At 36.4% G+C, this 22434-nt stretch overlaps 1 protein-coding gene across 4 annotated transcripts in view; it reads left to right on the top strand.

The window, feature by feature from the left end:
- The window catches only part of GTDC1 (glycosyltransferase like domain containing 1), a 445574-nt gene that overhangs the window by 88776 nt on the left and 334364 nt on the right, over positions 1-22434 (top strand). The window lies entirely within an intron of this gene.

Raw genomic sequence — 22434 nt, 5'->3', positions numbered from 1 at the left:
GATGAATTGGAAACTGCAACATGAAAATTGTGCTATTTATTTGTTTATTCTAATTATACACAGAGGCATAATAGAAATATATCTAAAACCTATAATGTTTGAGCAGTGCTTTTGATAAATGTTACTGAGTTTTTATTTTTGCAAGTAATAAATTCTGCAGTTTTGTTTAGATCAGGCTTCATATCAAGGCTGCTATATCTTTATGATTTGATATACAGTTTGCAGAAATTATGATATAGAAGCTTAGTCATTATATTTGTAGAAACATAGAAAAATAAATGTATTAATGGATGCCAGCAAAATTGGATAAATACCAAATTTATTATTTTAACCGTAACTTTATTATAGTACATACCACATTTATAATTAGAGCCAATATTTTATTTCATTTGAATTTCAGTACAGATTTTAAATCTAACTCCTGGAAAGGGGCTGTTTGATATCAATATTGGTAACATGTGATGACAAACAGTGATTTCTAAGTTTATGTGGTCAAAAATATGAATTATTTTCCTTTAAGCATATAGGACATACTTCAGTGTAAAAGTCAATAGGGAGTGTTCCATGAAAGAGTTTATATTAATTCAGTTGTCTGATTCTCCCCTTAGTATTTGATACATTTTAATTCCCTCTCCCAACATCTTATATCATCATTCTGTAAAATACTTTCACAAGTCTTTCATATGTTTTCTGTGGCATCTCACACTGCTCACTTTTTATCCATGGTACCATATGAATTCCCCATTTCAGGTTTACGCTGCATATTTTAAGCTGCTGATAGTATAAGTAGATTGCAAGGTAAAGTGACATTTAGCTTTTTGAGCTAGTTGTGTCATTTTTAGCATGAGAACAGGTTTGTTCCCCTCCTCTCCCCGTTCTGAATCTTCTCATATTTCCCATTCAAGCAATCTTGCTAACATGGAACAAAGAAATTCAGAGATTTGGCTACAGCAGCAATTGAAATGCATCAAAAAGTGGCTACTACAATACAATTTTATTAATGAATGATCTACATTGGTTCCAGCTGTGTCCATGTGATTAGGCCTTCACCAGGCAACAATGGGTATTTCCCTATTGCTTTTATTTGATTTCCAAGAATGTGTCATCTGTTACATCAGCCCCTGCCAATATACCCCCTGTAAAAGTGTTTTTTTTTTTCCTTCCAAATTTCTGAAGCATAAGTTGAATACTCACACATATCCCTGCTGAAATATTGTTTCTAGTGAATAGTCGCCTAGGTTTATATGCCTGGTGTTGCATACCTAAATTTCAGAATATAAATTAAATGTTTACTAAGTTTATCAGTAAATTTTCAGAAGTGTGGTTGCCTGGTAATGCTAAAGATAGACTATTTTCGCTTTTACGTTTCCATCTTAATATTTTATTACAGTGGTATAATGTGTTATAGAGGTGGACAAGCTTGCAGATTGAAATGGGGATCGTCCAGATTGTTCCCTTCCCTGGACCATATGGTATAGTTCTAAAAGCCTTTTGTACGCTGTCTGTTCAGCTTATTGTAAACTCAATCTTTAGTGCACCTAAAAAGATAACCAAATAAAAATGGGCCTGAGAAAAAGGACTTCCTATCGTGTAAGGGCCCTAGAAATATTTGTTTTAAAGGAGATAACTGCTGATGGAATTGAAGCTGAGATGACATAAACAAAGGAGACTTATTCTTTGAATTTTCTTTTGAGGTCATAGGGATTGTGGTAGATTGTCTTTGAGTGTTGATTTTAAAACCAAGGCATTTGTGTTATCTATGCTTATTATCCTTATTTCTCCCATTCTTGCTGTCTCATGAGAATGTGGTTTTTAAAATCTTTTTTACAGAGGAAGTCTCTACTTATGAACAATGCCAAGTAATATATAAGCCCCAGGTTTTATGAATTATAGGTGTTTTGTTGGACTGATTTCACTGGGGATTTAGGGCTAGATTTTAGCCATTACCCATACTCACAGATAGTTGTAAAATTTCTAATTCTGTTTCCTTTTCCTCTGGCCCCTTTATCTATTATGATTCCATGATTCTATTTTAGGAAAATAGGGTAAGAGATTGGTTATTCCATATGCTAAGACTTTTTCAAAGCTGGGAGTGTGAGTGATTTCTCCTGACTCTCCTCCCGTTCCCGTCAGAGTAAGCTACTGTTAGAGAAGAGCATTAGACATTACCCATTGCTTCTTGGCACAAGAGATTTGAAGCTGAAATTCTCCCAAATGAGAGAGGAAAAAAAAAAAAGAGAGCCTGCGAAGAACACGGTTCTTTACTCTGTCATTACCCTGAGCCACTGAAAGGGTAACTGAGGGGAACTCAAGTGTTATTGGAATGTATACTTTTCCTCTGAATGGCCACAGTGAAATATATTGAACACAAAAGGCAGAAAAAAGTATATGTGGCCTATGGGGTTGATGGTGGTTGAAATTAATGAATCTTTTAGCAGTGTACAATTGAAACTATCCCCAAAACAGTACACACTTACAGTATGTCCAGTTGAAACTTACATAGGGAGAAATTACTATAGGGCAGCTACTAGAGATAGATGGGGTCGCTAAGAGTCGGATACGACTGAGCGACTTCGCTTTCACTTTTCACTTTCATGCATTGGAGAAGGAAATGGCAACCCACTCCAGTGTTCTTGCCCGCAGAATCCCAGGGACGGGGGAGCCTGGTGGGCTGTCGTCTATGGGGTCACACGGAGTTGGACACGACTGAAGTGACTTAGCAGCAGCAGCAGAGATAGATGGGATAGTGCAGTGGTATAATAATTCTAGTGATCAATCAGTTGGATGAACAATACTTGTTGATAACATGCTTTTCTGTTTTTGGCTTGGCCACACAGTATATGGAATCTTAGTTCCCTGCTCAGGGATTGAACCTGTGCTCCCTACATTGGAAGCATGAAATGTTAACCACTGGACTGCCAGGAAAAGTCTCTATATTTTTCAAGTTAAAAATTTTCAAAAAATAGATACAGTGCTTTCAAGTTGGGGGAATCTTTCCTATTTTAAAAATTCTGTTAATCTTGGGGTCTTAATTCATTATGAAGATACTTTTTAAAGATGCTCACAAAATTGAAAAACATAGTTTATATTTTCAAATAAGCTAGGTTCCTCTTGTTTTCTCTCTCCATTCTCATTTCTTGCCCCCTTTTTCAGCTGTTTATCTGTGTATGTTACATATATGAGTGATCTATATCATACTGTAGGAAATGTTATTTTATAGGTTTGGGGGATTGAAAGTTTTCGTTAGGAAAAGAAATAAAAAATCCTGTAATGACTTTGCAACAAATGAATATCCATGGAAGAGTTAGAACATATTTATTTAATCTAGGTTATAGAAGATTGTAGTAAAACTGTACACATGCAAATTCAAAATTGTTTTTATTTCTTCTAGCTAGAAAGGACTAGATCACAGCCTCTGGCTCAAGCAAGAAGGAGTCGTAGATAGTCCCAACTTAAACATCTCTGTGTTGTGGCTTCCTTTTAATGGTAAAAATGCCTCTGGCTCCAAGTAGCAGAAAATCTTACTGACTGTGACTTAAATGAGTAAGGATTTTATTTGACTCCTGTTATAAGAAGTCTGGAGGCAGTTAGTTCACAGGTAACTGATGCCATCAAGGGTCCAGGTAACAGCATCCTGTTCTATCATCCTTGGTGCAAAACGCTTGCTTCTTATTCCACAGATGACATTTGTACCTACAGAAATTGTGTTTACTTTGAAGCAGGAAGAAAAGTAAAGGGAGCCCAGAAACCAAGTTTTCATGAACAGCTTTCTCTTTTTCTTCAGAAACAGATGCTTGTTCATGGGGACTTCTGCCTGCATCTCAGGGATAAAACGTGTGTCACATAACTACCTCTTAGTTCGATCCAGTTGCTCAGTTGTGTCCTACTCTTTGCGACCCCATGGACTGCAGCACGCCAGGCTTCCCTGTCCATCACCAACTCCTGCAGCTTAACCATCTCTAGATGAGATACAAAGTATTTTAGGAGGCACAGATGAACCGAATGGACTTGCGGCTACAGTGGAGGAAGGAGAGGATGGGACGAATTGAGAGAGTAGCATTGACGTATATACATTACCATGTGTAGAACAGCTAGCTAGTGGGAAGTTGTTGCATAGCATAGGGAGCTCGGCCTGGTGCTCTGTGAAGACCTAGAGGGGTGGGGTGTAGGGGTGGTTGGGAGGGAGGCCTAAGAAGGAGGGGATATACTTACGGCTGATTCACGTTGTTATATGGCAGAAACGAACACAAATTGTAAAGCAGTTATCTTTTAATTGCCTGTGTGTTCAGTTGCTGAGTCATGTCTGACTCTCTGCGACCTCACGGACTATAGCCTGTCAGGCTCCTCTGTCCATGGGATTATCCAGGCAAGAATATTGCAGTGGGTGCCATTTCTTCTTCCAGGGGATCTTCCCAACCCAAGGATCGAACCAGTGTTTCCTGCTTCTCCTGCATTGGGAGTCAGATTCTTTACCACTGAGCCACCTGGAAAATCAACCTATCTTTAATTAAAAACAAATAAATTGAAAAAAAATTAAAAGGAGAGGATCACATAAATTCCTACCATGCCATGGAGTTCAGGAGGCCACTAGGTGCCTTTATAGAAATACAGTGAAGTTCTTTGTTTAACCCCTTCATGGATCGCAGCCTTGTGGCGAAGGGGCTTGTGTAACTCAGGGAAGCTATGAACCATGCCATGCAAGGCTACCCAAGATGGACGGGTCTTAGTGAAGAGTTCTGACAAAACGAGGTCCACTGGATGAGGAAATGGCAACCCACTCCAGTGTTCTTACGTGAGAACACCATGGACAATATGAACAGGCAAAAAGATATGATACCAGAAGATGAACCCCACCCCCCAACCCCACCCCTCCAGGTCGGGAGGTGTCCAGTATGCTACTGGGGAAGAGTTGAGGGCAGTTACTAATAGCTCCAGAAAGAATGCAGTGACTGGGCCAAAGCAGAAATGACGCACAGTTGTAGATGTGTCTGGTGGTGAAAGTAAAGTCCAGTTGTTTAAAGAACAATATTGCATGGGAACCTGCAATGTTAGGTCCATGAATCAAGGTAAATTGGAGATGGTCAAGTAGGAGATGGCAAGAGTGAACATCTACATCTTAGGAATCAGTGAACTAAAATGGACTGAAACGGGCAGATTTAATTCAGATGCCTACTACTGTGGGCAAGAATTTTAAAAAGATATTTTAGCTTTTGAGCCCTTATTTTGGAGGAAGGCAAGGAGGAGAACTGGAATGAGTGTCGGATGACCCATCCTAAAGTTAACTGACATACTTCCTTATTTCTTTTGTATAGTTAGTTGCTTGGACTTTTGAATTTTCTGAGTACTTGGTGTAGAAAGCAACTTAAGGTTTGTTTCCTTTTGACATTCAGTACAGTGCGTTTTGATATTGTGATGTTATGTTTCTGTGACTGAGAGCAGGAACTCTAATTAGGTCATCTTGGTGTCCCTACCTGTAGCATAGTACCTAGATAGACCCTCAATTAAACACTTGTTGAATGAATGAATTTTAAGAAATATATTACATTTGTTAATATTGGTATATATCATTTATACATGTAAAGGGTACAGTCATGCTTTTAATTTGTGAGGGGTTGTGGACTAAATTTTATACAGTTGTTCCTTATGGCTAAGGGGACATCAATGTAAAGATGTCATAGTTGTTTTGAATAGAAGATATTCAGTTACAAGGCTTATGAAAAATCCTCAGAATAACTTAGTACCAGTACTTTCATTAGATCGAGTTATTCCATGGGTAAATAAAAAGATATAATTTCTTTTTAACTCCATGCATGGATCATTGTTTAAACAAGAATATGTTCAGTTTTTGAAGAAATAAGCAATTTGAGTTTATTAAAAAGGCAAATAAGTCATTTGATAATTTACATTATTGATGTTGGTTTATAGAAAGGAGTTATTAGATCCTTGGAGGCCTTGTGGCTAAGAGCCCACTAAATCAGATTTTATACTAGATGGCATTTTGGGTATATTCTTTAATTCTTAAGAGTGATAGTGTCATATTTTTCCAGTACACATGCAAATGGTTACATACAATAGTAAAACATGCCCAAAAGAAACCCTATGAAGTCATCTTTATATCTGCTTGCTTTGCTCTAAACTATCTTAGAAGAAAGCAGGCTACCTCTTTTTTTCCCCCAAGATCTGCAGAAGAAATAGCTCAGAGTATATCTTGGTAGCATGAATCAGTGCCTCAGAATTCTTCCTCTGTCTAACCCAAATCCATTTTGTTGTACTTTCACTCTGTTTCTTTTACTTTGACCTCAGAGGACAAAGCAAACAACTATCCACTCATCTCCCACACAACATCCCCTAGATAGCACTGTTTTAATAAATTCCTCCCTCTTTATTCATGATGGCAGGGTTGTTGTTACCTTAATTATTAAAACAGCCTGTGCATGGATAGAACTTATCTTAGGGTAGGGAATGGATTCAAGTATCTGGAACTCAAATTTTCTATCTGAGCAGTTTATAGTCACTGAAAAGAAAGGAAGCCCGTTTAACATTCAGAAGCAGTCCTGGGAGAGAATGCCTACATAATCACAATTTAGGCAAGATCATTTTCTAGATTTGGATTTGAAATTTGGGTATCCATAGTCTTTAGGTCCTTCAGATGCTGTTTGGTCATACTGCAGGAAGTAATAATTTATAGGCCAACACTTTGAACTTAAAAATACTCCTTGTACACCCATGGCTGATTCACGTGAATGTATGGCAAAAACCACCACAATATTGTAAAGTAATTAGCCTCCAATTAAAATAAATACTCTTTGTAAAAGTTCAGCCCTTTCTCAATATTTTCGCCTTCATATTCTCAGCAATTAATAGAGTTTCTGGGTTAAAGTAGGCACTTAGTAAGTACTTGTTAAATGAATTGTTTGAGTATTCCTTGGTAATGCTTCCTAATATAGGTCGCTTTACACTTTTCATTTCCCCATTCTTCTTTAATTCTATGCTGCCCAGTAACCACTTATGGTTTATTTTTTGTTGTCTTTATGTTCTCATTCGATGATATTTACGATGATTTAGAGCTTATTTGAATAATTGGACAACTCACTTTATGATGCTGCTGTAATTTTCAATTCAGGAATACCTCTTTTTTCCCCTTCACCTTTTGTGAAGGCTTCTCATAGTCTTTTGATGAGAATTTGAAACACATTTATTGAAATGTCTTGTGTGCAAAGTACTTTGCTGGGATTTGCATAGATATAAACATGGATTGTACACAAACTCTGTTGTCACAGAAACAAAATCTGGCTGGGAAGACACACACAGACACACTATAGTGTGAGTAAGATTGTTGTAACTGCTGTTATTAGGGTGCAAGTGAAGTTGGTGTTACTACAAAGGAAGGAGTAATTACTTCTGATGGGATGAATTTGCTCAGGTACTCAGTTGTGTCCGTCACTTGGTGACCCTATGGATTTTTTTGTAGCCTTCCAGGGTCTTCTGTCCATGGGATTTTCCCAGCAAGAATATGGGTAAGCAATTAACTTAAACCTTCCTGGATGAGATGGGGTTTCAATGGAGTCTTGAGCTATATTTATGTAGGAATTTGACAGGTACTGAAGGTGAAAGGATTCCCCAAAGAAGAAACAGCACTAGTTGTGCATGATGATGGGAATGTATATGGAATGTTTGAACAATGGCAAGGGAGTCTGTTGCGTTTGAAGTAACAGTGTCTGTGACAGTGATAGGAACTGAGGCTAGAAAGGAACTCAGTGGTAAAGAATCCGCCTGGCAATGTAGGAGACACAGGAGACGCGGCTTGGATCCCTAGGTCGGGAAGATCCTCTAGAGTAGGAAATGGCAACTCACTCCAGGATTTTTGCCTGGAAAATTCTATGGACAGAGGAGCCTGGCGGGCTACAGTCCGTGAAGTTACAGAGAGTAGGATATGACTTAGCGACTGAGTGTGCATGCATGCACGCACTTGTTTCTTGTTAAGTATTTTCTTTCTCAGGTAGAAACAGTCATTGGTTTTTGAGTAGACGATGGACACTAAAATACCCGTAAGTTTCAGAGGAAGAAGAAAGAAGACAGGTTAAATGTAGTTGAGTTTGAAGATGATGAACAAGGCTAAGGGCAGAAGGAACTGGGAGGGGAGGGCCTAATACCAGAGGCCTGGGATGAGTCAGCTAAAAGACTTACAGCTTGTTGATTTGTTCAGAGTTGTTCAGCATTGTCCTGGCTCCCAATGTGGCTACTTTCCAATTTTGAGCCTTCTTTCCACTTATGTCACTTTGGAAGACTGTGAAACAGTCTTCCTTGTATCTGGGAAACTAAGTATTTCAGTCTGAATTCTTGAAGAAAGCAAAAAGAGAAAAGAGTTGAACAGTTGCTGAATGAACCAAGAGTATCTACACATTTCTTCAGCTCTTCTTTGTTCCTGGGATCTTGACCCACTATACTTTCTGACCCCTTGGTTCATCTTCTTGAAGTAGTACTTGGTATTGGTCCCTCTTTGAGACCCAGTTCAAATGGTTTATAACATTTTTCAGTCTGTATTGTAATTAATATTTGGGTCATTTTAATATCACCAAACACTTAGCATAATTTTTAGAATGTTATCATTCAGTAAATGCTTATTGTTGTCACACAGACCTTCCTGCTGTCTTCACATGGTGAGTATATTCCACCTCAGGCTCTAACTCTGCCTGCTGCTTGGAAGGCTTCCCATCCACATCTTCAGAGCCCCTTCCCTCTCTTCTTCTGGTTTCTGTTTAGATGTCGTCTCACTGTCAGTGAAATGTCCTCTGACAGCTCCATATAAAGTCCTACCCTTCCCCAGCCCCTGTCCTCAGCACCTTATTCTCTATTACCTTGTGTAATTTTTCTTTATAGTACTTGCTACCATCTGATTTACAGTTACTTCATGATTGTCTTTTTATTCCAATTAAAAAGAAGCTTCTTACAATAACAGGAACATTTGTTTTGTTGCCCAGTTTATCCCCAGATACTCAGAACAGCAATGGGCATGTGGTAGGCACAATGGATATTTGCTGAATGAATGGTAAAAAAACAAACAAACAAAACTAGACTGTAAAGGAAAATAAACATTCATCTGAAGGTTTGTTTATTGGTTTGTGCAAGCAGTGATTTTGTTACAAATTTTATGATATCAAATCATTAACATTGCTCTCAGAAAAATAAAAGCAGATTCTATTTTCTATAGGTTGTGCCTGTGAAATCTAATTATGGATTAGTATTTGTTTTAAAAATATTTGAATGCCAAGCATATCCAGTTAGAAAACACTTTTATTATCCATGCCAGCTTAATTTTTAAGGCAATGAAATGGAAGACTGTCATTTCAGCAAGTAACTTATTTTCATTTGTGAAAATGGAATATTTTGAATATTCTAATTGATTTTTGAGGATAGATTTACAAGAAAATAATCCTTGTGTCTGTACCTTGTACATTTGCCTTTAAAAGAGAAGGAAACTAGAAATAATCATGGAAATTATTTGGTCAGAAAGGTGTGAGCTTGTGTTTGACTTTGGATAACTGTCTGGAAGAAAATCACTCAATCCCAAAGTGAAAGGCCAACCTTGGGATACTAAAAACTTTAAAAAGATCTGATTAAAAAAAAAAATTGCATATGTATATTTAAAGTTTGCAAAGCGATTTTGACTTTTTATCGTGAGCTCAGGCTTCTCTTTTACTGTATTTTACTGTAAGTTCACTTGGGCATTTTTCCAGAAACCTGAAGTTTGTAATTTGGCAGTAAAAAAGTTGGGTATCAAATCAATATTATTATATGGCTTTCAGTGTCCTAAGAATTCCCTTTTGGAAACCCATAAAAACTCATTTTTTCTCACCATAAACTTTATCTGTCACTTTTCTATAAGGTCAGAGTATTAATGTTGGAGGTGATCTGCTCTGGGACAGAGAGTCAACAAAGTGGTAATAAAGTTAAATAATGCCACATGGCACTTTCCTGGGATTAAGATTTATTTTTCATATAAAGTTCATGCTCATTTTAAAATATGGAAAATTATATATTGATAAGTATTTCCTTAGTATCTGAAGGAAAAGACACTAAGTATTTCCTTAGTGCCTCTCTAAAAATAGATGGAATGATAAACTTGCCTCCAATTTTTCATTTAGATGTTTCATATTTTGATTAGTGTTTTTATCTTTTCTGGAGACTAATTTTTAATTACTTATATTCTTTTAGTGGTAGATTGTTTTCTTTCTAGATTTGGAGGTTAAGTTTTTCAGTATGGTCTTGTGCTTTGCTTATTCATGTCCAACTTTTTGTGACCCCAGGGACTGGAGCCTACTAGTCTCCTCTGTCCATGAGAATTCTCCAGGCAAGAACACTGGAGTAGGTTGCCATACCCTCTTCAGGGGATCTTTCCAAACCAGGGATCAAACCCAGGACTCCTGAATTGTAGGCAGATTCTTTATCAGCTGAGCTACAAGGGAGGCCTAAAGTGTTTCAGTATAGATGATTTCAAAAGTTAAATACTATGAAATGGTTATATTAGAAAACAATCCCAGGAATAATACAGTTATTTCTTCTTACTTGAAAATGAAACATGGCATTTCAATTGTAAAAAGTACTAGAACTTGGAAGCTTTATTTAAAAATATTTATTTACTAAGTCTAAGTTCACTGCAGATGGTGACTGTAGCCATGAAATTGAAACACACTTATTCCTTGGAAGAAAAGTTACGACCAACCTAGATAGTATATTTAAAAGCAGAGACATTACTTTGCCAACAAAGGTCCGTCTAGTCAAGGCTGTGGTTTTTCCAGTAGTCATGTAGGGATGTGAGAGTTGGACTGTGAAGAAGGCTGAGCGCTGAAGAATTGATGCTTTTGAACTGTGGTGTTGGAGAAGACTCTTGAGAGTCCCTTGGACTGCAAGGAGATCCAACCAGTCCATTCTGAAGGAGATCAGCCCTGGGATTTCTTTGGAGGGAATGATGCTGAAGCTGAAACTACAGTATTTTGGCCACCTCATGCGAAGAGTTGTCTCATTGGAAAAGACTCTGATGCTGGGAGGGATTGGGGACAGGAGGAGAAGGGGACGACAGAGGATGAGATGGCTGGATGGCATCACTGAATTGATGGACAGTCTAAGTGAACTATGGGAGTTGGTGATGGACAGGGAAGCCTGGCGTGCTGCGATTCATGGGGTCACAAAGAGTCAGACACGACTGAGCGACTGAACTGATCTGAACTGAAGTTGCCATTGAGTTCAGTTCAGTTGCTCAGTCATATCCAACTCTTTGTGATCCCATGGACTGCAGCACGCCAGGCCTCCCTGTCCATCACCAACTCTCACAGTTTACTCAAACTCATGTCCATTGAGTCGGTGATGCCATCCAACTATCTCTTCCTCTGTCATCCCCTTCTCCTCCCGCCTTCGATCTTTCCCAGCATCAGGGTCTTTTCCAGTGAGTCAGTTCTTCACATGAGTTGGCCAAAGTATTGGAGTTTCAGCTTTACCATCAGTCCTTCCAATAAGTATTCAGGACTGATTACCTTAGGATGGACTGGCTGGATCTCCTTGCAGTCCAAGGGACACTCAAGAGTCTTCTCGAACACCACACTTCAAAAGCATCAGTTCTTCGGCGCTCAGCTTTCTTTAGAGTCCAACTCTCACATCCATACATGACTACTGGAAAAATCATAGCCTTGGGTCGATGGACCTTTGTTGGCAAGGTAATGTCTCTGTTTTTAATATACTGTCTAGGTTGGTCATAACTTTTCTTCCAAGGAGTAAGCGTCTTTTAATTTCATGGCTGCAGTCACCATCTGCAGTGATTTTGGAGCCCAAGAAAATAAAGTCTGTCACTGTTTCCACGGTTTCCCCATCTATTTGCCAAGAAGTGATGGTACCAGATGCCATGATCTTAGTTTTCTGAATGTTGAGTTTTAAGCCAGCTTTTTCACTGTCCTCTTTCACTTTCATCAAGAGGCTCCTTAATTATTCTTCACTTTCTGCCATAAGGATGGTGTCATCTGCATGTATGAGGTTATTGATATTTCTCCCGGCAGTCTTGATTCCAACTTGTGCTTCATCCAGTCCAGGATTTCTCATGATGTACTCTTCATATAAGTTAAATAAGCAGGGTGACAATGTACAGCCTTGACGTATTCCTTTCCCTATTTGGAACCAGTCTGTCGTCCCATGTCCAGTTCTAACTGTTGCTTCCTGATCTGCATACAGATTTCTCAAGAGACAGGCCATTGAATTAATGTTTATTTATTTATTTATGTTTAAAATAACAGTTTTATTGAGATGTAATTCACATGTCATAAAATTCAACTGTATCAAGTTTTCAATCAAATTAATATTTATTGAGTATCCATTCTCCTATTGCCCGTATCTAAATATAGGAAATATCTGAGTGGTTATGAGAGGGGACAGTCTTTTAAGATAGTGTCTCTTCTAGTTGGATAGCCAATCAGTCTTTTTCTTTTTTTAAACATGTGTAACACATATGGATGATTATGCAGTACATTTTTTCTGCTTTCTTAGTACAGACACTTTGGAAATTGTGTGAAACTAGAAGTTCTTTTCAGTTTTATTCACCTTAATTGAATATTTCCTCTCATTGCAAGACCCATACCTAATTATTTAAGGCTCAAATTAATTTTGACATTTTGCTTGAACTTGATTTAAAACTTTGAGTTCATGCTATAGCTACCCATATTCCTATTCAAAACCAGAAGTACCAAAATAGTATTTTAGTTCCTCACACACTATCAAAATATACCTCTAGTTTTCCTGTATATAGTACATAAAGATCTTGATCTGTTTACAATATTTAATAATTCAAGTCCATTTTAAATTAATTATTGTATTTCAAGCATTAGACAAGCAGTATTTCCAAAATCAAATTATAATGTTTGTGACTAACCCTAAATCCATTAGTTTAACCCTTGATGATAGTTTTTAATAAGTTTCTTTATAGAAAAAGTAGTTAAAATAATTTGAAGACCACTTGCAATCTCCTGGAGGGGAGTAAGTCTTCAGAAATTGGTAAGAAGTATGTCATTTCAAACAATTTGGCCTCCTTCTCTCAAGTTAAGAAAAATTTATAGTTTCTTTTAGTTGCAAGTTGAAACAGATTCAATGAGGATAACTTGAAGAATAAAATGAAGCACAAAGAAGAAAACAAAATCACTCATAATTCTACCATAAATGATTATTTATGCCTACATGTATTCACATATGCATCTTCATGCTCATCTACATCATTTCATCATATATTTTTGTATATTCATTTCATGCAGTCATAAAATAGTTGAGACATTTTCCCATGCCAATAAGCGTTTTTTTTGTTTGTTTGTTTTGTTTTAATCACACCACAGAGCGTAATCTTAATTCCCTGACCAGGGATCGAACCTGCGCACCTGCGATGGAAGTGTGGGGTCTTAACCACTGGACTGCCAAGAATTGGCAGTAAACAGTTTTTGTTATGATTTTTGATCATTAATCATTTGATCATCAGAGATCCCCCCTCTTTTTTTTTTTTGATATTTTGATTGCTTTCAATTTTGGGCAAAGACTTTAATTAAAAGATTCTTGACAAGTTGCAGAGTTAATTCTTATAAGAAGTTTTGAATTAAAAGATATGCATGGTTTTAAAGTCTTTTGTATTATGTTCTAATGTGAAAGGACATTTTAATTCTTCCAAGCAAATTTAGCATTATGCATTAGTAGAGTAGGCACCAGCCTTCAGTACTTGAGAAGTGCCCTTTTAATTCACAAACTATCCTGATCTACAGTTGACCCTTGAACAACTCAAATTTGACCTGCGTTGGTCTACATATACTGAGATATTTTTCAGTAGTAAATACTACAGTCCTCTGGGTCTGTGGTTGGTTGAATTTACACATTGAGAGGAACCTGTTATGAATTATACATGGATTAATTCCCTCTTCCTCTCGTTGTTCATGGGTTAACTGTACTTTGCAGATGGCTGAAATTTCATCATCACCTGTTGCTCCTTTGTCATATACAGGTCCTCCCGAGAGAGGTAACACATTGTGCCCCACAGACGTTTACTCTAAACAATTTGAAGGAATTTATCTGATATTTTAAATTTAGTTCTTGCAAGTAAAGTTTCGAAACAAAGCAGGAAAAGGAACATTGAACAAGAGGGATAATAAGCAGAAACAAGGTATTCTTTATGTCATTCAGTTCTACTAAGATCAATTGAAGAACTGTTATATGAAATATATAATAATATATACCTAGTTTTAGGAGGTTAAGTTATAGTCTCTCTCTACAGTGATTCAGGCTGTTTGTTGACTTTGAATGCTAATTAATCTAGTAGAGAGACTTACAATCCCACATAAGGTAGGCATGTATGCTGGATAGGGATGCAAGGGAGAATTAATTAACTCTCAGGCTACCTTACTCTATTTGAATGCACTATTTACAAACCATTAAATTACTTAAGAATTGGTGAGGTTGCAGAATATGGCTTTGAGTAGTTTGCAAAGAATACTGTGTACTGTAAGGTCTGCCTCATTAGACAAAATATTTGTATCATTGGAATGTCTCCTTGAAAAACCATTTGATAAAGAGATAATAGTGACAAACAAGGCCAGTAGATAGATAAAAGTCATAGTGCTTGCTCCAATCAGGGAACTTTTAGCCATTGCTTCTTATCTTCTTTAGTGGAAACTTTTGTGTCAGATGATATGGGCCAGCCTGTGCAAAACTATGGAGAATAGCAGACCTTCTAGAAATTATCCATCCTTGTCTGCATAATGCCTTTACTTTACTCAACAGACTCATTCCTAAATACCTTCATGATATTAAAATCCCAGTCTATTATTATCAGACTGACTCTTTTTCTTATAATAGTGAGTAGCTAATGATATGCCCCTTGTAATATTTAAAAATAGTGATACAGCTCTCATTACCACATCTATTAGCCCCAGATTTACTCAGCCCTGGTCTAAACTGGGTTTCTGGACTTTTAAAAATTTATCAGTAGCAATCTCTAAACTCTATCTAGAGATGACTTCATAAGTCACCAATAAATGTCTTAGACTGTTGGCAAATCAGAAGCTGCTTAAGAAATATATGACAACTAGAAAACAACCTGCTGCAATAAACAAATAGAAGAAAATGCACTTTTAACTAATGCTGTTTCTAATAAATTTCTGTATTCATGTGGAACTTTGGAGATGAGAGAAGTGTTACTAAATGTTTTAATTGATACATCTTTATGATTTTGTTGATTTGGATTTTAAAGGACAGATTCTAATCTTGCCTTTCCCTCATATTTCCTAATACCATTAAAAAAAAGCATGCAGGGTACTTTCATTGATACAAAGTGAATATTAAAATATTAAAGGTATCCTCTATGGAAATTTCTCTTTTGTCTCTGAACTGTTTGCCTGTTATTCTTTTGCCCCTGGATTTTGTATTTCTGTTAAGTTGATTTCCCTCACTGATAAACAGATTGGATTGTGAGATTATGTCCTTTTTATTTTTCAGTGGAAGTGAGTAAATCCAGAACATTATGCTTGGTGACATTTATTTCAACTCATCAGGGGAATGCCACCCATGTTTGCTTGGGTTGTAGTACTTCAAGTAGGACATTGAGAATGTATTTGTATTAGAGTAACCTTGCTATTTCAGTTTCAGAATTAACTGCAAATGTGATATGTGCCTCCTACTAGGAGAGGGAATGTCTCAACAATTTTTGTTTTAGTTAATACAGAGTAAATTCTTGGAAAATGTTAGAGTGAGACACACTAGCACTGGTGTAGTCAAGAACTAGTCATTTTATTTTAAATTTCTATGGTGTGTATATTTATAATTACCTTGCACAGACCAGGTCTGAGTTAAAATTTGCATTGAAGTCAATGTAGGGTAGCAAGATAATGACTCTATATAATAAAAAATGTCAGTCTAATGGTTAACCAGTTGAATCTTTCAGGTTCAATCTTTCAGGATTGAAAGATTAATCTTTCAGGTTAACCTGAATCTTTCAGGGCTTGACTGTCCTTGGGTTAAATATTCTTATAGAGTCCAGTCAGGTCAGAGAAGGTAGAGTTGCCCATGATATGAAACATGGCTTCTAAACACCTCACCAGGACTATTGGCAGAACTGTTTTCCTTAGAATGTGTATCATTTTGAATATGCTAAAATGCTACCTCTTATATTTAGATGATGATAGAATGTGTGCATTAAGTTATGTTTGTGAGAGTAAATAGTAATTAGTGGTAGTAAAGGGTGAGTATTTGTGACCTTGAATGAATTAGGAAGAAATTATCAGTGCCACTTCTACAGGGTTCTATTGTTTATTGACTCAACCACATTTGTTGAACAACTTCTGTTTGCTATTTGCTGAGCCTCTAGTGGTAAGCAAGTAGACCTGTTCAGTACCCTCATGGAGTTTAATATCCAGGGGAGGAAATGGGTCCATAATCACTCACGTAAATATGGTCTACAGGGAATAAGCACTGAGAAGTACTACAGATTGTTTTATCGAGGGCACTTGGACTTTGTTTAATGGTGACTGTAGCAAACTATGAAATAATTTCTTACATAGCCCTATGCCTGACCTCTCCCCTCCCACTTCACACTCCATTCTTGTTACATGAATTTGGATATTGTCCTTCATCCATCTTGTTATCCTATCAGAAAGTTGCCAGTCTAGAGCTGGTGGGTGATGGATAAAGGTTGTGAGGCGAAGGGAGAGGGCTGATTATGCTGGGCTCAGGAAGAAATCACAGGAAGAATGAGATCTGTGACCCTAACTATTTGATGTTCAGTTCTGTGGGACTTATATCACCAATGTCCTAGATTTATAGACTAATGGGAGTTATCATTAAATATGTTTGTTGTTGTTTAGTCACTAAGTCGTGTCTGACTCTTGCAGCCCCATGACTATAGCCTACCAGGCTCCTCATGGTATTTTCCCAGGCAAGAATACTGGAGTGAGTTGCCATTTCCTCCTCCAGAAGATCTTTGTGACCTAAGGATCGAACCTGTGTCTCCTGCAATTGGCAGGCAGATTCTTTACTGAGCCCCTGAGAGAGCCCCGATATTAACCATAGTATACAGTAAATGCATTTATCATCGTATAGTGACATTTACATCCCATGAACATACACATTTATACTGCAGTATATTATTTACATAATAATAATATATTGTTATTTAATGCAAAAACTACCAAGATTAGGAAATGGAGGCATCTTTTACTTAGGTCATATCATATGCCTGGAGTGAAGCACCATGGGAAAATATGTGAATATGGGGTTAGAAGCTCTGAGTTTAAACCCTTGCTCTATCACATTAAAATTTTTTTTTTGTAATTAAACATTAAAATTTTTAATTTTTAAATTCTATTTTATTATTATTTTTTATTGGACTATAGTTGCTTTATAATGTTATGTTATTGTGTGCTGTAGAGCAAAGTGAATCAGCTCTATATATACATGTATCCCCTCTTTTTTGGATTTCCTTCCCATTTAGGTCACCACAGAGCACTGAGTAGAGGTCCTTGTGCTCTACAGTAGGTTCTCATTAGTCATCTATTTTATAGACAGTGGTGTGTATGTGTCAATCCCAGTATTCTAAGCCTTCCTACTCCCGCTTGCGCCCTTAGTGTTCATATGTTTGCTCTCTGCATCTGTGTCTCTGTTTCTGCCTTCTGAACGAGTTTATCTGTACCATTTTCCTGGATTCCACATGTATGTGATATTTGTTTTTTCTGTCACTTATTCTTTGATTCCAATAGTCTCTAGTTCTTCTTCTGTAAAAGAGAAGTGGTGGAACAGTGGCACCAGCCTTCCTTCCACCTATGATTTTGCAATTCACCGTGGCTTCTGCACATAGGTATCCATATCTGAATGGGTCATGTAGCCCCATTTTCTCCCACTGAGCTGATTTGCAGCCTGTTTCAGGAAGGTGGAAGGCTTGGAGAATTGCCATCTTGAGAAAGCAAATGCATTATTCATCTTGTCAAACTTTTATAAAATGCATAATTGTTGGCAGAAAGTATTTTAAAATGCCCTTTTTCTTCCCCATTAAATAAAAGCCTAATTACTAAATGTGGAATGGGATCTCCAGATTGATGATGAGGGAATTGGTTTCTCATCCTCCTTCCATGTCTAGTATTAAACTAGGATGACAAGAGATCAAACAGAATAAAAAACTGTAGGTGATTTTCAAAATTCATGGATCTCACAGATATTCTCTTAGGCCTTGAAACTTGCTTTGGCCTAGAATTCAGTTGCTTCTGGTATTTCTCCCTCTTCTTTAATCACAGTTACTTCTGTTGTATTAGTAGGTTAGGATAAACACATATCTACATGAAAATAATTTATTCATTTCAGTAAATTCTGATTTCTGTGAACAGTAAGAAAAAAGAATAAATATAAAATGTGTTCAGATGTACTAGCTATTTGATTTAGTCTAGGCTTCAGGAATAATGGAAATCATTAGTAACAGGTATGGTGCTGCTTCCTGACACTGATTTGCTCAGGACTGGTGTTAAGGTGAAAGCAGTGTTACTTCTTTAAAGGCAGAATCAACTTCCCATTTCCTCCTAATCTTCAGTTCAGCTTTACAAAAAGCTTAGTGACATTCACTACGTAGCAGATCCTGGGATAGCCCTTTGAGAAAACAATGACATGTTCCCTTATCTTCCAAATTTTTTACAGCCCCATAGGAAGCCAAATGCAGGAATAGAGTGAAAAAGTCTGATGATACCGTACAGAGTAGAAAACAAGTCATGTTTATGAGATGTTCAGGGAAAGACTTCATAGAGTTGGTGATTGATGTACAGAAAGTATAAGAAAATTTCATTAGGTGAATTTGAAGAAAAGACTGATAGAAAAAAGATAAAGATGTATTGTCACAGAAATATAAAATAGCTACATGAGTGTGAGTGCTTGATATTGCTCCGATGACATTGGGAAGCAGAAGAGGACTGAAGTGGGAGAAGGGGAAGCAAGGCTGTAGTGAAAAGAAAGGAATAGGCCTGAAAAGGAAGGTCGTAACTACCATGTCTAGTGCCTTGGGTTTTGTCCTTAGGCGATGGAGATATGGAAGGTATGTGAACTTGTCACTTCATGACCAGATTTGCATTTTGGATGATTATTTGTGGCTGGATTATGGACAATGGTGTGTTGGGAACCAGATTGCGTGGTGGCATGGAGACCCAGTTAAAAGGGTAATGCAATAGTTCAAATGAGTGATGAGATAATTTTCTGGTATAAAATATTCTATTGATTCATAAATTTGCTGCCACATTTTAAAATGTCAGCAAATTGAAAAAATCTTAGTATTCAGTAGAACTAATTCATTGCTGGTTTTATAGTTTAAAGTTATTCATGAAATTGATAGCAATGAAAAATTGCAAGAAGGTTAGTATTTTGTAAGTAGAATTAAACCAGTATACTCACAAAAATTTTCAAAGTTATAATTTTGCTATATAGTGTTGAATATAACTTTAAAAAATATAAGGTAATGAACTTGTAATATATATTCATATACATACATACATATATATATACACACATCTAGTTGTTAGTGGAAATTATATATGTGTGAAAATAAGTGGATAATAAATCATAATGTTGCTACGGGTAGGTACTTGTTGAATTTGCATTTGATACTGATAGTTATAACCAAGATTTTGTGTTAATCCAGGTCATGGCATAAGTAATGGATATTTTTGAGCAGAAAGTTAAATCCCAAATCTAGAAAGAATGAAAATATTTGTCATGGAAAATTAAATAGCCATATATGCATATAAGATTATAATTTTAAAAGAGCATGTGTTAAAAGATCATTGCAAATCATATATTTGGAACAGCATGCTTGAAAATAGCTTTAGATTGTTTCACAAATGGTGTAACATATAAATCTTACCAAATTTTGCTTCGGGTGCATAAATCCTCACTTAGTTACCACAACAAGAAACAAAAGTCAGAGTTGATGGAATTAGAATATCCGTAGCCTTGTGGGGGAATAGAATTTTCTGCCACATCTTTTTCAGTATGAATTTAAGGCTTAGAAAAAAAAGGTTGTTATTTAAATACACAGTCGTGTACAAGTTATTATAAATGTTAGGCCGTATGCCCCATGATGAAATAATGAAATAATGATCAGTTTCTGTTGTACATTATTTTCAGTTCAAACTAACGCTCAAGATCGGATTTCATGCCTTACTGTTAGTCAGACTTTTCTTTATTTATGTATAATATTATCAGTGCCTATAATTTTAGGATTGCAAGTTTTTTGCACTGCATTTGAAGTCTGATTATTTATCAGTCTTCAGAGATTACATTGAGGCTTTAGAAGTTAGGATATATTTGCTATGAATGACTTTTATGAAATTTAAACAAATAACTTTTTCATAGGATCCGTTTATCCTTGTCTCTTCCCTCCCCCACCCCCAATGTGATAATAGAATGTTCTATAATACTTTGAGGAAACTTTTATTCAATAGCAAAAATATATTTTTACTGCATATTTCCCTTAATAGGTTCTCTTAGGGGAATCATTGATGACATGTTTCAAAGCAGAAATCTTTTTGTGCTCTTTATTTTTTATTTTGCTATTTAATGAGATTTCAGGTATATTTTAACAACCGGGGTTTCCCTGATGAATCATTAAAATAAGTGAGTGGGCTGGAAAGTAGCATGAACTTTTTTCTTAGTGCTACCCTATTTTACTCTGCTGGGTTACTGGTTGCTTTTTAAATAGAACCTGGGTGTGTTGTAGTTGGTAGGTGGAGGAGGTTCAGAAGGGAAGAAGGGAAAGGGTCAGTTAGAAAATACCAGGTAAATCTCTGATAATCTACTGGGAAATCTGACTCAAATTCTACTTTCCTCAATGTACTCCATTTTGTATTGAAGCTCTCTCTATTTGCTCTGCCAAGCTCAACTTTCCAAATACTGTGTATAGGCAAATAGAAAATACATTTCCAGCAGTTGATTGAAGTTTAAGGTATTAAGCCATATGTGGATTAGCCTGTGGAATCAATTTCTCATGTGTGTGGGATTAAAACCGTTAAAACCCTCATCACTGAAACCATACCTTCCCACAGCTAATAGTGCTAAGGTGTCTGTGGAATATTTTAATACAACAGGTCCTCTGATTTAAAATTGTTACTTGGTATTTGGTTGGAAAATTATTTGAGTATTATAGGTAACTGCACTGATATCATATATAAGGGCTAGTTATGGGATTCTAATGTGACTTAGGTTTAGTTTTTAAAAATCCACATGAGATATTTATACATAGTACATCTTTTTCGATGTCAGTGGCATATTGCAAATTTCCTTTAGCTATTACTGTTAAAAGCAACAACAACAAAAAAACTCTACCACAGCAGTTGTAACTGCTGGAGGAGGTAGACAGAAATGTAGCTCACCTTGAAAGTGATTATGGCTTAGTGAATAAAGAAATTGGGTCAAGCTTAAAATAAATGCAGGTATGATGACAAAAGTTTTTAATACAAATTTAAAAATATTCACAGCATTGGTTTCAGGCTACTTTTGTTCTTGGTGATTTTATCAATGCATTATTATTTTTAATTGGGATGACTCTAATGGCACCTTTTCATTTTGGTCAAAATATTTATATGAAATACTATCATAATTTTTCATTTTGTATTCCCTCACATTCTTAATTGTGAATGTAAATTTTTTGAAAGGTAGGTAATTCTCAGATCATTTTGACCTGTGATGATCTTAAATAAAACTTGAAGTGGTTTAAAATTCCTATGTCCAAGCTATCACTTTGACTCATTTTATATTGCTAATTTAATATTTAGCATTTAACCATGTATCATTAAATCATAGTATTGATAATGAATTAAATTTTCATAAAGCTTTAATAGTGTAGCAGATTCTCATTCATCTGGTGTCACTAGGGGATAAAATATGCTGAAGATGAGGTTTTTTTTTTTTTTTCCCCAGAACTGAATGCCTACTTATTTAAGCAGGAAAACTTAAAAGTTGTTAAAAACTTATCTGAGACATTTTTCATGCTCTTTTAGGTATGAACAGATTGTCTGTTTACTCATAAAATATCATCATTCTAGTGTCATGTAGAAAGGACATGGGCTTTCTGTTTGGTGTTTATTCTCCAATGTAGGAAGTTTTTTGTTTGTTGGTTTCTTCCTTTTAAAATACCGCACTTCTAATTTTGATATACTTACTCTGTTTAATTGTTTCAGGGCTTATCATCTGTGATAGTACCTGTACTAATACTTTAATGGATTCATAAATCCATGCACCTCAGTAAGACATTTGGCTACCTGTAGGCTCACCAGCATCTTTTGGCAAATCCCTGATCACAGCCTCCTGCCATGGAGGGAACCCTCTCATCCTCTGGAGCAAGGACTTTCAGTGTTGAGGCCCTGTTACTTCTGCTCCCACTCACTCACTCTCCCG

The sequence above is a fragment of the Capra hircus genome, chromosome 2, assembly GCF_001704415.2.
Source record: "Capra hircus breed San Clemente chromosome 2, ASM170441v1, whole genome shotgun sequence".
Taxonomy (NCBI): domain Eukaryota; kingdom Metazoa; phylum Chordata; class Mammalia; order Artiodactyla; family Bovidae; genus Capra; species Capra hircus.
The sequence above is the reverse complement of the archived record's forward strand: the minus strand, read 5'-3'. Positions and strand labels throughout refer to the sequence as shown.